Genomic DNA, 14,648 nt, shown 5'->3' with positions numbered 1-14,648 from the left:
ATCAATGAGAACAAAAACACATCGGTCAAAAACCTATGGGATACTGCAAAGGCGGTCCTAAGGGGGAAATACATAGCCATCCAAGCTTCACTCAAAAAAACAGAAAAATCCCGAATTCACCAACTAACTCTACACCTTAAAGAACTAGAGAAAAAGCAACAAACGACACCTAAGCCACGCATTAGAAGAGAAATAATTAAAATTAGAGCAGATATCAATGAATTAGAAACCAGAAACACAGTAGATCAGATCAATGAAACTAGAAGTTGTTTCTTTGAAAGAATTAATAAGACTGATAAACCACTGGCCAGACTTATCCAAAAGAAGAGAGAAAGGACCCAAATTAATAAAATTATGAATGAAAGGGGAGAGATCACGACCAACACCAAGGAAATAGAAACAATTATTAGAAATTATTATCAACAACTATATGCCAATAAACTGAGCAATCTGGATGAAATGGAGGCCTTCCTGGAAACCTATAAGCTGCCAAGACTGAAACAGGAAGAAATTGACAACCTGAATAGGCCAATAACCAGTAACGAGATTGAAGCAGTGATCAAAAACCTCCCAAAAAACGAGTCCAGGGCCTGATGGATTCCTTGGGGAATTCTACCAAACATTCAAAGAAGAAATAATACCTATTCTCCTGAAGCTGTTTCAAAAAATAGAAACAGAAGGAAAGCTTCCAGACTCATATGAGGCCAGCATTACCTTAATCCCCAAACCAGGCAAAGACCCCATCAAAAAGGAGAATTTCAGACCGATATCCCTGATGAATATGGATTCCAAAATCCTCAACAAAATCCTAGCTAATAGGATCCAACAATACATTAAAAGGATCATCCACCACGACCAAGTGGGATTTATCCCCGGGATGCAAGGGTGGTTCAACATTCGCAAATCAATGTGAGAGAACACATTAATAAGAGGAGGGAGAAGAACCATATGGTCCTCTCAATTGATGCAGAAAAAGCATTTGACAAAATACAACATCCTTTCCTGATTAAAACTCTCCAGAGTATAGGGATAGAGGGAACATTCCTCAAGTTCATAAAATCCATCTATGAAAAACCCACAGCGAATATCATCCTCAATGGGGAAAAGCTGAGAGCCTTTCCCTTAAGATCAGGAACACATCAAGGGTGCCCACTCTCACCACTGTTGTTCAACATAGTACTAGAAGTCCTAGCAACAGCAATCAGACAACAAAAAGAAATAAAAGGTATTCAAATTGGCAAAGAAGAAGTCAAACTCTCTCTTTTTGCAGACGACATGATACTTTATGTGGAAAACCCAAAAGACTCCACCCCTAAATTACTAGAACTCATCCAGCAATTCATAATGTGGCAGGATACAAAATCAATGCACAGAAATCAGTGGCTTTCTTATACACTAACAATGCAACTGTAGAAAGAGAAATTAAAGAAACGATTCCATTTACAATAGCACCAAAAACCATAAGATACCTCGGAATAAACCTAATCAAAGAGGTAAAGGATCTATACTCTAGGAACTACAAAACTCTCATGAAAGAAATTGAAGAAGACACAAAAAGATGGAAAAATATTCCATGCTCATGGATCGGAAGAATAAACATTGTTAAAATGTCTATGCTACCCAGAACAGTCTATACCTTCAATGCCATCCCGATCAAAATTCCAATGACATTTTTCAAAGTGCTGGAACAAACAATCCTAAAATTTGTATGGAATCAGAAAAGACCCCGAATCGCCAAGGAAATGTTGAAAAAGAAAACCAAAGCTGGGGGCATCATGTTGCCCGATTTCAAGCTATATTACAAAGCAGTGATCACCAAGACAGCATGGTACTGGCATAAAAACAGACATACAGACCAATGGAACAGAATAGAGAACCCAGATATGGACCCTCAACTCTATGGTCAAATAATCTTTGACAAAGCAGGAAGAAACATGCAATGGAAAAAAGACAGTCTCTTCAATAAATGGTGCTGGGAAAATTGGACAGCCACATGCAGAAGAATGAAACTCGACCATTCTCTAACACCATTCACAAAGATAAACTCAAAGTGGATGAAAGACCTCAATGTGAGACAGGAATCCATCAAAATCCTAGAGGAGAACACAGGCAGTAACCTCTTTGACATCGCCCACAGAAACTTCTTTCAAGATACATCTCCAAAAGCTAGTGAAACAAAAGCAAAAATGAACTTTTGGGACTTCATCAAGATAAAAACCTGCACAGCAAAGGAAACAGTCAACAAAACAAAGAGGCAACCCACAGAATGGGAGAAGATATTTGCAAATGACACTACAGATAAAGGGCTGGTATCCAAGATCTATAAAGAACTTCTCAAACTCAACACCCAAAAAACAAATAATCATGTCAAAAAGTGGGCAGAAGATATGAAAAGACACTTCTCTGAAGAAGACATACAAATGGCTAACAGACACATGAAAAAATGTTCATCATCATTAGCCATCAGGGAAATCCAAATCAAAACCACACTGAGATACCACCTTACACCAGTTAGAATGGCAAAAATGGACAGGGAAAGAAACAACAAATGTTGGAGAGGTTGTGGAGAAAGGGGAACCCTCTTACACTGTTGGTGGGAATGCAAGTTGGTACAGCCACTTTGGAAAACAGTGTGGAGGTGCCTCAAAAATTTAAAAATTGAGTTACCCTATGACCCAGCAATTGCACTACTGGGTATTGACCCCAAAGACACAGATGTATTGAAAAGAAGGGCCATATGCACCCCAGTGTTCATAGCAGCAATGTCCACAATAGCCAAACTGTGGAAAGAGCCGTGATGCCCTTCAACAGATGAATGGATAAAGAAGATGTGGTCCATATATACAATGGAATATTACTCAGCCATCAGAAAAGATGAATACCCAACTTTTACATCAACATGGATGGGACTGGAGGAGATTATGCTAAGTGAAATAAGTCAGGCAGAGAAAGTCAATTATCATATGGTTTCACTTATTTGTGGAACATAAGGAATAACATGGAGGACATTAAGAGAAGGAAGGGAAAAATGGGCGGGGGGAATTGGAGGGAGAGATGAACCATGAGAGACTATGGACCTGAGAAACAAACAGGGTTTTAGAGGGGAGGGGGGAGGGGGGATTGGTTAGGCGAGGGATGGGTATTAAGGAGGGCATGTACTGCATGGAGCACTGGGTGTTATACGAAAACAATGGATCGTGGATCACTACATCAAAAACTAATGATGTACTGTATGGTGACTAACATAACATAATAAAATTAAAAAAAAAAAAAGAAATGACAGAACATAAAAAAAAAAAAAAAAAAAAAGAATACTTTATCCAGCAAGGCTGTCATTTAGAATGGATGGAGAGATGCAGAGCTTCCAAGAATATGTGACCACTAAGCCGGGCCTGCAAGAAATATTAAGGGGGGTTCTATAAAAGTTGAAAGACCCCAAGAGTGATATAGAACAGAAATTTACAGAGACAATCTATAAAAACAAGGACTTCACAGGCAACATGATGACAATAAATTCATATCTTTCAATAATCACTCATTGTGAATGGCCTAAATGCTCCCATAAATTGGCACAGGGTTGCAGATTGGATAAAATGACAGGACCCATCCATATGCTGTCTACAAGAGACTCATTTTGAACCTAAAGATACATCCAGACTGAAAGTGAAGGGATGGAGATCCATCTTCCATGCCAGTGGACCTCAAAAGAAAGCTGGGGTAGCAATTCTTATATCAGACAAATTAGATTTTAAACTAAAGTCTGTAGTTAGAGACACAGAAGGACACTATATCATTCTTAAAGGGTCTATCCAACAAGAAGATCTAATAATTGTAAATCTCTACACCCCCAACATGGGAGCAGCCATCTACATAAGCCAACTGTTAACCAAAATAAAGAGTCATATTGATAATAATACATTAATTGTAGGAGACCTCAATACTCCACTCTCAGCAATAGACAGATCATCTAAGCAGAAAATCAACAAGGAAACAAGAGCTTTGAATGACACACTGGACCAGATGGACCTCATAGATACATAGAGAACATTCCACCCTAAAACAATAGAATACTCATTCTTCTTGAGCGCACATGGAACTTTCCCAAGAATAGACCACATACTGGGTCACAAATCAGGTCTCAACCGATAACAAAAGACTGAGATTATTCCCTGCATATTCTCAGACCACAATGCTTTAAAAGTGGAACTCAATCACAAGAAAAATTTAGAAGAAATTCAAACACTTGGAAGCTAAGGACTACTCTGCTCAAGAATGTTTGGGTCAACCAGGAAATCAAAGAAGAACTTAAACAACTCATGGAAACCAATTAGAATGAAAACACAGTGCTCCAAAACCTATGGGATACTGCAAAGGCGGTCCTAAAGGGGAAACACATAGCCATCCAAGCCTCACTGAAAAAAATGGAAAAATCCCGAATTCACCAACTAACTTTACACCTTAAAGAACTAGAGAAAAAGCAACAAATGATGCCTAAGCCATGCATTAGAAGGGAAATAATTAAGATTAGAGCAGAGATCAATGAATTAGAAACCAGGAACATAGTAGATAAAATCAACGAAACTAGAAGCTGGTTCTTTGAAAGAATTAATAAGATTGATAAACCACTGGCCAGACTTATCCAAAAGAAAAGAGAAAGGACCCAAATTAATAAAATTATGAATGAAAGGAGAGAGATCACGACTAACATCAAGGAAATAGAAGCAATTATTAGAAATTATTATCAACAACTATATGCCAATAAATTAAGCAACCTGGAAGAAATGGATACCTTACCGAGACCTATGAACTGCCAAGACTGAAACAAGAAGAAATTGACAACCTGAATAGGCCAATAACCAGTAATGAGATTGAAGCAGTGATATAAACCTCCCAAGAAACAAGAGTCCAGGGCCTGATGGATTCCCCGGGGAACTGTACCAAACATTCAAAGAAGAAATAATACCTATTCTCCTGAAGGTGTTTCAGAAAATAGAAACAGAAGGAAAGCTTCCAGACTCATTCTATGAGGCCAGGATTACCTTAATCCCCAAACCAGGCAAAGATCCCATGAAAAAGGAGAATTTCAGACTGATATCCCTGATGAAAATGGATTCCAAAATTCTCAACAAAATCCTAGCTAATGGGATCCAACAATACATTAAAAGGATCATCCACCACGACCAAGTGGGATTTATCCCCGGGATGCAAGGGTGGTTCAACATTCACAAATCAATGTGACAGAACACATTAATAAGAGGAGAAAGAAGAACCATATGGTCCTCTCAATTGATGCAGAAAAAGCATTTGACAAAATACAGCATCCTTTCCTGATTAAAACTCTTCAGAGTATAGGGATAGAGGGAACATTCCTCAAGTTCATAAAATCCATCTATGAAAAACCCACAGCAAATATCATCCTCAATGGGGAAAAGCTGAGAGCCTTTCCCTTCAGATCAGGAACACGTCAAGGATGCCCACTCTCGCCACTATTGTTCAACATACTACTAGAAGTCCTAGCAACAGGAATCAGACAACAAAAAGAAATAAAACGTATTCAAGTTGGCAAAGAAGAAGTCAAACTCTCTCTCTTCGCAGATGACATGATACTTTATGTGGAAAATCCAAAAGACTCCACCCCTAAATTACTAGAACTCATACAGCAATTCAGTAATGTGGCAGGATACAAAATCAATGCACAGAAATCAGTTGCTTTCTTATACACTAACAATGCAACTGTAGAAAGAGAAATTAAAGAAACGATTCCATTTACAATAGCACCAAAAATCATAAGATACCTCGGAATAAACCTAATCAAAGAGGTAAAGGATCTATACTCTAGGAACTACAGAACACTAATGAAAGAAATTGAAGGAGACACAAAAAGATGGAAAAACATTCCATGCTCATGGATCAGAAGAATAAACATTGTTAAAATGTCTATGCTACCCAGAGCAATCTACACCTTCAACGCCATCCCGATCAAAATTCCAATGACATTTTTCAAAGTGCTGGAACAAACAGTCCTAAAATTTGTATGGAATCAGAAAACACCCAGAACTGCCAAGGAATGTTGAAAAAGAAAATCAAAGCTGGGGGCTTCACGTTGCCTGATTTCAAGCTATATTACAAAGCAGTGATCACTAAGACAGCATGGTACTGGCACAAAAACAGACATATAGACCAAGAATAGAGAACCCAGATATGGACCCTAAACTCTATGGTCAAATAATCTTTGACAAAGCAGAAAAAAATATGCAATGGAAAAAAGACAGTCTCTTCAATCAATGGTGTTGGGAAAATTGGACAGCTATATACAGAAGAATGAAACTCGAACATTCTCTAACACCATACACAAAGGTAAACTCAAAATGGATGAAAGATCTCAATGTGAGACAGGAATCCATCAATTTCTTTCAAGATACATCTCCAAAGGCTAGTGAAACAAAAGCAAAAATGAACTTCTGGGACTTCATCAAGATAAAAAACTGCACAACAAGGCAAACAGTCAACAAAACAAAGAGGCAACCCACAGAACAGCAGAAGATATTTGCAAATGACACTATAGACAAAGCACTGATTTCCAAGATCTATAAAGATCTCAAACTTAACACCCAAAAACCAAATAATCAAGTCAAAAAATGGGCAGAAGACACGAACAGAGACTTCTCAAAAGGAGACATACAAATGGCTAACAGACACATGAAAACATGTTCATCATCATTAGCCATCAGGGACATTCAAATCAAAACCACATTGAGATACCACGTCACAACAGTTAGAATGGCAAAAGCTGACAAGGCAAGAAACAACAAATGTTGGAGAGGTTGTGAAGAAAGGGGAACTCTCTTATACCGTTGGTGGGAATGCAAGTTGGTACAGCCACTTTGGAAAACAGTGTGGAGGTGCCTCAAAAAATTAAAAATAGAGCTACCCTATGACCCAGCAGTTGCATTACTGGGTATTTACCCCAAAGACACAGATGTAGTGAAAAGAGGGGCCATATGCACCCCAATGTTCATAGCAGCAATGTCCACAATAGCCAAACCGTGGAAAGAGCCATGATGCCCTTCAACAGATGAATGGATAAAGAAGATGTGGTCCATATATACAATGGAATATTATTCAGCCATCAGAAAGGATGAATACCCAACTTTTACATCAACATGGACGGGACTGGAGGAGATTATGCTAAGTGAAATAAGTCAAGCAGAGAAAGTCAATTATCACATGGTTTTACTTATTTGTGGAACATAAGGAATAGCATGGAGGACATTAGGAGAAGGAAGGGAAAAATGAAGGGGGGCGGAATTGGAAGGGGAGACGAACCATGAGAGACTATGGGCTCCGAGAAACAAACTGAGGGTTTTAGAGGGAGGCGGCTGGGGGGATGGGTTAGCCCGGTGATGGGTATTATGGAAGGCATAATACTGCATGGAGCACTGTGTGTTATATGAAAACAATGGATCATGGATCACTACATCAAAAACTAATGATGTATTTTATGGTGACTAACATAACATAATAAAATTAAATTAAATTAAAAAAAAAGATAGAACATTTTAAAACCAAAAATGCAGAAAGTCTATAATCTCAGAATAAAGAACAGTTCTTTCAATTGAGCAAATTTAGCTTTAGGTAAAAATCACTATATTTTTAGTTCTTATATTTTGCAGCAAACTAGGAAAAGTAATATTGACTAGTCCTGGGCTACACACCCATCTTTGGGCTTCAGAAATCACTCAAGCTCCTCACTAGTGTCCATTCCTATATATGAAGCTCTGTATGAAAAGATTCTTTCAGAACAAAAATGTCCAACACACACAAAATTGTGAAGGGGTATGAAAAGTTTGACTTCTCTGAGGTTTGGTATATTTTTTTCTTCATGGAAAATGCAAATTATGTAGCTGATTAGGTTTCCCTTTTTGTTTTGGCTACCTGGTCACAGGTACAGCTCAACTTTAGAAATTGAGTAGGATCCTATGACCTATACATATGAATTCTAATTAACCTCCCTACCTGGTCTTCACCTTTGATATTCGTTTATATTTTCTTAGATGCTGGTTTATTTTACTTGTAATTTTTCTCTTTTATTGTAACCTTACTTATAAGCTGCCTTAAAGTCTTTATGGAATGGGGTGATGTAATTCCACTCAACATTTAACCATTGCCCCCATACCATATACTCTTGCATACTTTCCAGTCATTGATGCATTATTTCCTCTTCCTGGATCATTCTTAGCTCTTTTTTTCCCACCTGCCACATTTCTATATATCCCTGGTCACTGAGCTCAAATATTACCACTTCTGTGAACATTCCCAGACCATGACCACCTACCTATCACTCTCTCTCATCCCACTCTAGCTAAAACAGTACTTTTGTACATGTTTCTAACTAAGACATTTGTTACACTGTAGTGTTGTGATATTGACTTGCCTGCCTCTGTTACTGGACTTTGAGCTTGAAGGCAAGGATTGAGCCATGCCCATTTTGATCCCCTGGACCCTAGTTCAATATATTTTTAATGAATGGATGGCTGAATAAAAGCACAAATGAACAAAATAGATAGGAAGCCTCTGAGTTGTCATTCAAGAGGCATCTCATACATGAGATGTATGAGCTGCATTAGGGAGAAAATATGGGGGTTCTAAAAGTACTGAAGGCAGTATGTGGGCAGGAATCTTATCTTTTTTTTTTTTTTTAAAGATTTTATTTATTTATTTGACAGAGAGAGACACAGCGAGAGAGGGAACACAAGCAGGGGGAGTGGGAGAGGGAGAAGCAGGCTCCTGGCTGAGCAGGGAGCCCGATGTGGGGCTTGATCCCAGGACCCTGGGACCATGATCTGAGCTGAAGGCAGACGCTTAACGACTGAGCCACCCAGGCACCCCATCTTATCTTTTTTTGTTCATTGCTTTATCCGCAGGGCTTCTCACAGTACCTTGCATATAGCAGACCTCAGTAAATATTTCTTGTATGAATGAATGTGCAAATGATCTCACTTGGCCACTCTTTGTAATAATTTCCATGGGGAGTCTTGAGAGTACCATCACTGGGTAAGTGTTAAGCTTGTTTTACAGAGGTACTAATTCTATTTGTTATAGTGTTTTATATATCATTGGCTTTCAGTGAAGTGTCCACCATGCTGATGAACAGTGCTCTCCTTTCTCAGGATTTCAACCTTATCTGCCACTGAAGGCATATTCTTTTTGTGGAAGATATTAAATATAATGAAAGCACAAGTCTGGCTCTCCTTGGGGAGCTTGTAGAGCAGTGGCCTGTCATGTGTCACACATCCTCATTCTTTCTTTCTGTTCCCATCAGAGTTGGCCTTCTGGGTTCAGTGAGAACTGCCTTTTTAAAAAAAAAAAAAAAAAGAATTTATTTATTTGAGAGAGAGCGAGAAAGAGCAAGAGAGAGTGAGCATGAGTGGGGGTGGCAGAAATAGAGGGAGAAGCAGACTCCCCGCTGAGCAGGGAGCCTGATGGGGGGCTCAATCCCAGGACCCCAGGATCACAACCTGAGCCAAAGGCATATGATTAACTGACTGAGCCACCCAGGCACCCTGAGAACTGCCTTCTTAAAAATGACAATGCCCGTGGATGGGCAGTGTCTTGCTCTGGGAATAAGGTCCATAAGTCCATACTTTCCAACATCTCCTATTATGGAAGTGACATAGTCAATAAAGTGGAGACACCATAAGGAGAGACACTTCTCCTTTGGGACTTCACAGGCTCCACATTTGGATGCTAAGGATATTTTAACTGAGGGGAAAATAAAGGAAGCAGCACACAGTATTCAATGAGTACTCCTTAATCTGTCCATCCTTGGATTCATCTGCAATGATGGGCTGAATGATGCTCCTTAAACAGAAGGCCTGACTCTTTTTGGTCCCTCTCTTCATGTGAAAACTAACATTAGTCTTATTTGACCAGCTTGGAAAAGCAAATACTCTTGCAGGAAAGACAACTGCCAGCCAGAGGGGACCTCCTAATCTGCCATCATTGTGGATTAACTTTATTGAATAGCAGCTGTACAAAACACCATGTTAGATGAAAGGGAGCTCCAAACCAAAACCCAGAGATGGCCTGTCTCTGCTCCCCACTTAATGAACATAATAAGCCAGACACTGCCCTGATGACAAGTATGTGTCCAAGAGACTCAGCTTCCATGACAGTATGGATTTGAGCTCTCTAGGGCAAGTCAAGGAAGCTTATGTATCATTTGTTTTTCATCAATGCCAAAAGCCTTTTCTATTGTCACAGGCCAGATGAAACAGCACACAAAAAAAGGTCTGCTGTCTTGGTAGGAAACCTAAGGGGCAGAAAAGTAGTTGAATTACTGAGCCATCAGTGGGTGACCTTGGGGAACAGTTCCACGTGGCTGTCTGCCATTTCCATTTTAAGGAATCTCGAGGGGCCGAGAGAGGATTGGGGATGTTTTAGCCCATTCGGTTAAAACATTACATAATAAAGATAACAGGCACCCTTTCCCAAAACCTGGGCAAGAAGAAGGGTATGCAGCATTGGAGTGTGGTGCCAACCTTCCATTTCTGTGGACACCCCCTCAGATTTACAGGGAGCAGTCAGTGGCACCATTGTCCAGCACCTCTCCTGGGGAAGATTTCATTTCTGCATTTGTTACCCTTCACCGTTGCTAAGAATACAAATGAGCCATAATTCAATTTTTTGTGAGCCATGTATCAGATGTGAACTTGAGACAATAATAGTAGCTAAGTTCACTGAGAGATTACTGTGAACCAGGCATCATTCTAGGACTTTAATGTATTAACTCATTAATCTTCACAACAACCCTATGACATAGGTGCTATTATATCTTTGTTTTACAGATGAAGAAACTGAGGCCTAGAGAGGTTAGGTAACTTGCTAATGTTTACACAGCTACTTAATGGTAGAACACAGATTTATTTCAACCTAGGCAATCCAGATCCAGAACCGATGTTCTAACCTCATGGTTAAACTGACTTCTTAAAATAATACAGAGGAGAAAAAATTAGTTCACCCAAAACTCAAGTGATTTTACAGATAGCTTCACAAAGTATGTCTCAGCCCAATACTATTGTCCCATGTATTTTTTTTTATATTTATTATGCACCTATTGTGTTCCAGGTCTTTTTTTTATTAACATATAATGTATTATTTGTTTCAGGGGTACAGGTCTGTGATTCATCAGTCTTACACAATTCACAGCGCTCACCATACCACATACCCTCCCCAATGTCCATCACCCAGCTACTCCATCCCCCCAACCCCCTCCACTCCAGCAACCCTCAGTTTGTTTCCTTAGATTAAGAGTTTCTGATGGTTTGTCTCCCTCTCTGGTTTCGTCCCATTTCATTTTTTCCTTTCTTCCCCCATGATCCTCTGCCTTGTTTAAGACAAGAAGGGCACTACTAAACTAAATATCAGTATATCTGGATGGCTCAGTCAGTTAAGCATCCAACTCCTGATTTCAGCTTAGGTCATGATCGCAGGGTGGTGGGATAGAGCCTGGTGTGGGGCTCTGTGCTCCGCGGGAAGTCTGCTTCTCTCCTCCTCCCCCTGCCCCTCCCCCTTCTCATGTGCTCTGTCTCTCTCTCAAATAAATAGATATATAAATCTTAAAAATATATCTGCATTTCTAAGATCTGGTTTCAAAAAAGTCAAATAACTTTCCGTAGAGCATAGCTAAAGATCATTGAAACACAAAGTTGAAGGGGACCCTGAGAATCTATTTCTTCATAGTGCTTAAGAAATTAGGATATAGATAAAGAGGGTTAGAAGTAGAAATTAAAATTACTCTTGACTTTTCAAATGTCTGGTTGGAGGTGGATGTGAGGAATACTCATTAGAGCTGACAGTGGCTGCATGGCACCCAAATGCTTTCAATTTAAGTGGCAGCTTAGCAGCCATTTGAAGGAAGTATGTTAGTATTTCCTTTATCTTAAAGAGCATATAGTACTACTAATAGTAATAATAATGATGATGGTTAACCTTTATGGAGTGCTTATTATATGCCAAACATTGGGATAAGCATATTATTTAATCTTCACAGCAATCCTATGAAGTAGATACTATAGTTATTCCCATTTTACAGATGAGGGAACTGAGGTACAGACAGGTCAAGTAACTGGTGAGAGGTCATATAGCTAGGAAGTGGCACAGCAAGGATCCAAACCCAAGCAGTCTGTCTTTGAGGCCTATGCTGTTAAATACTAAGCAAGATACCCTCTCTGTAGGAATAGCCCTCTGAGTTACTGTTAAGAAAACCTACCTATTTTTTTAGGCCTGTTATTGTCCCCAGCATAGGCTTTGGGCCTATAATGATGGTTTGGATGATTTTTTTACTCTCTATGCTAAGCCTTTCTTCCTTCACATTATAGATGGGTAGCTAAGCATCAAAGATTACTGTGTGAGCATAGATTTATGTTTAGATGTGGTAATTTACAAATTATCTGATATAAATAACATAGAGTTCCCTTGGCATCAGAGCAGATCTGGCCTCAACATTTTTCCCAGGACATATACCCACACAGTTCAGATTTCTATAAACTGGTAATAATGGAAGGCAAATCAGATTGTCTAATCTCTCTAGACTATAAGAGATTGTGACTCAGGACCACTCCATATGGAGCTATAAAATAATATATAATGTTTTAGTTTAAATTGTATTACAGTGAAATAATGAAGAAGAACTAAATTTAAAGACCTATTATACCCTTTAGAAATATCTGTAAAAAATATATTAACAATGATTTTAAAGTATTTTAATAGCCAACATGTTTGAGCACTAACAATGTGCCAGGCATTGTCCTAAGCACAATTGTCACAAAACCCCTAAGGGTTACGTATTATTAGTCTGATTTTATGAATGAAGGAATTGAGTCTCCTAGAAGATATTTAACTACTCAAGATAAAGCAGTGAAAGAAACAGGCTTGGAAGTCAGGCAGATTGACTCTAGGGTCTGAGCACTTAACTATTATGCAATACTGGCTCCTGTCATAGCACCTGCTGATTCCAGATTGGCCCCACTAGTCATTCGAAACCCAAGGAGATCTATGGTCCAATCATTCGGCCCTCAAAGGATCCCTGGTTGCTCATTTCAATCATGGTTGGTCTAATGGAGTAGGATGCAATCTAGTCAATGATAGTCCAGAGCATGAATTATAGTTTGGTGGGACAGTTCTTTGCCTCTGCCATATATAGAATCCAAGCTCCTTTGCCCTCCACCCATTTCTAATTCACATATTTTTTTTCTTTACATTTGGCTACTTTTATGCTTGTTTCCTAGTTTCTATGTAACCAAATTTCTTAATTTATTATTAAGATTATTAAGCATCATTTCCTACCCTACCATGTCCCCATTATAACTTATAAGGATTCAAAATCTGAACTGGAATTATGAAATTATTTTTTGGGGAGTGGGGGTCACTAACTATATAAACAAATGGCACAACAAAGTGGCATCACTCTAGATCCATTTCTCAACTTTACTGTGTTTGTGAATAACCTGGGGATCATGTTAAAATGCAGCTTCTGATTCAGTAGGTCTGGGCTGGGGCCTAAGATTCTGGGCTTCTTTTTTTTTTTTTTTTTTTAAAGAGTTTGTTCATTTATTTGAGAGAGAGAGGGAGTGTGAGAGAGAGAGAGCACAAGCAGGGGGAGCAGCAGAGGGTGAAGCAGGCTCCCTGCTGAGCAGGGAGCCCGACGTGGGATTCGATCCTAGGACTCTGAGATCATGACCTGAGCCGAAGGCAGACACTTAACTGACTGAGCCACCCAGGCGCCCAGATTCTGGGCTTCTTAACAGCTCCCAGGTTTTGCAGATTATACTTTGAGTAGCAAGGTACTTGATCAGCTTGGTTCTGTCATTCTTTTAAGTAGCATCACAATTAAATGAACCTGGAGAGATTAACGTTTAGGATATTTTAAAAGCACTGAAACGGCAATTCCCTAATGTCTTCACAAATCCATTTTAATGGTTAATAATAGTTCTGACAGCACAGAAGACTTTTTTTGTGTTTAAACCAAATGCTTCAGATGCTGTGGCATTTTTCTTCTGATTTTATCCTTAGTGGAGATGGAATCAGTACACCATGTCCATTCTCTTAATGGTTACTATGTTTAAAAAAATATGAACAGGGGCGCCTGGGTGGCTCAGTCGTTAAGCGTCTGCCTTCGGCTCAGGTCATGATCCCAGGGTCCTGGGATCGAGCCCCACATCGGGCTCCCTGCTCAGCCGGGAGCCTGCTTCTCCCTCTCCCACTCCTTCTGCTTGTGTTCCCTCTCTAGCTGTCTCTCTCTGTGTGTCAAATAAATAAATAAAATCTTTAAAAAAAAAATATGAACAGTTATTCAATGTGAACAACTTTGGGATGGTTCCCACCATCTTCTTTCCCCCACTTTAGGAATCCATGATTTTTGAGGTGTCTAAGTCCATTCTCATTTCTGCTCCATGTTTATCTGTCTCCTCTAAATCTATAAAATTAGATAAACTTTGTAATTCCTTTCCAAATCCTGTTGTCTTTTATTTCAATGAGCTATTTAAATATTTAATGACCATATCTTGCATCAGATATATCCCTACCTTGCCCATAGTGCAACAGGGAGTATACTAGCAACTACTGGCCACCCAGCCTATAAAGCTCAT

At 39.2% G+C, this 14,648-nt stretch overlaps 1 protein-coding gene across 9 annotated transcripts in view; it reads right to left on the bottom strand.

Annotated features, from left to right (window-relative positions):
* ENOX2 (ecto-NOX disulfide-thiol exchanger 2) overlaps positions 1–14,648 on the bottom strand; it is a 286,156-nt gene that overhangs the window by 60,197 nt on the left and 211,311 nt on the right. The gene's annotated exons all lie outside the window — the stretch shown is intronic.

Source organism: Halichoerus grypus, chromosome X, assembly GCF_964656455.1.
Source record: "Halichoerus grypus chromosome X, mHalGry1.hap1.1, whole genome shotgun sequence".
Lineage (NCBI taxonomy): Eukaryota > Metazoa > Chordata > Mammalia > Carnivora > Phocidae > Halichoerus > Halichoerus grypus.
This window is presented reverse-complemented; position numbering and strand designations above follow the sequence as displayed.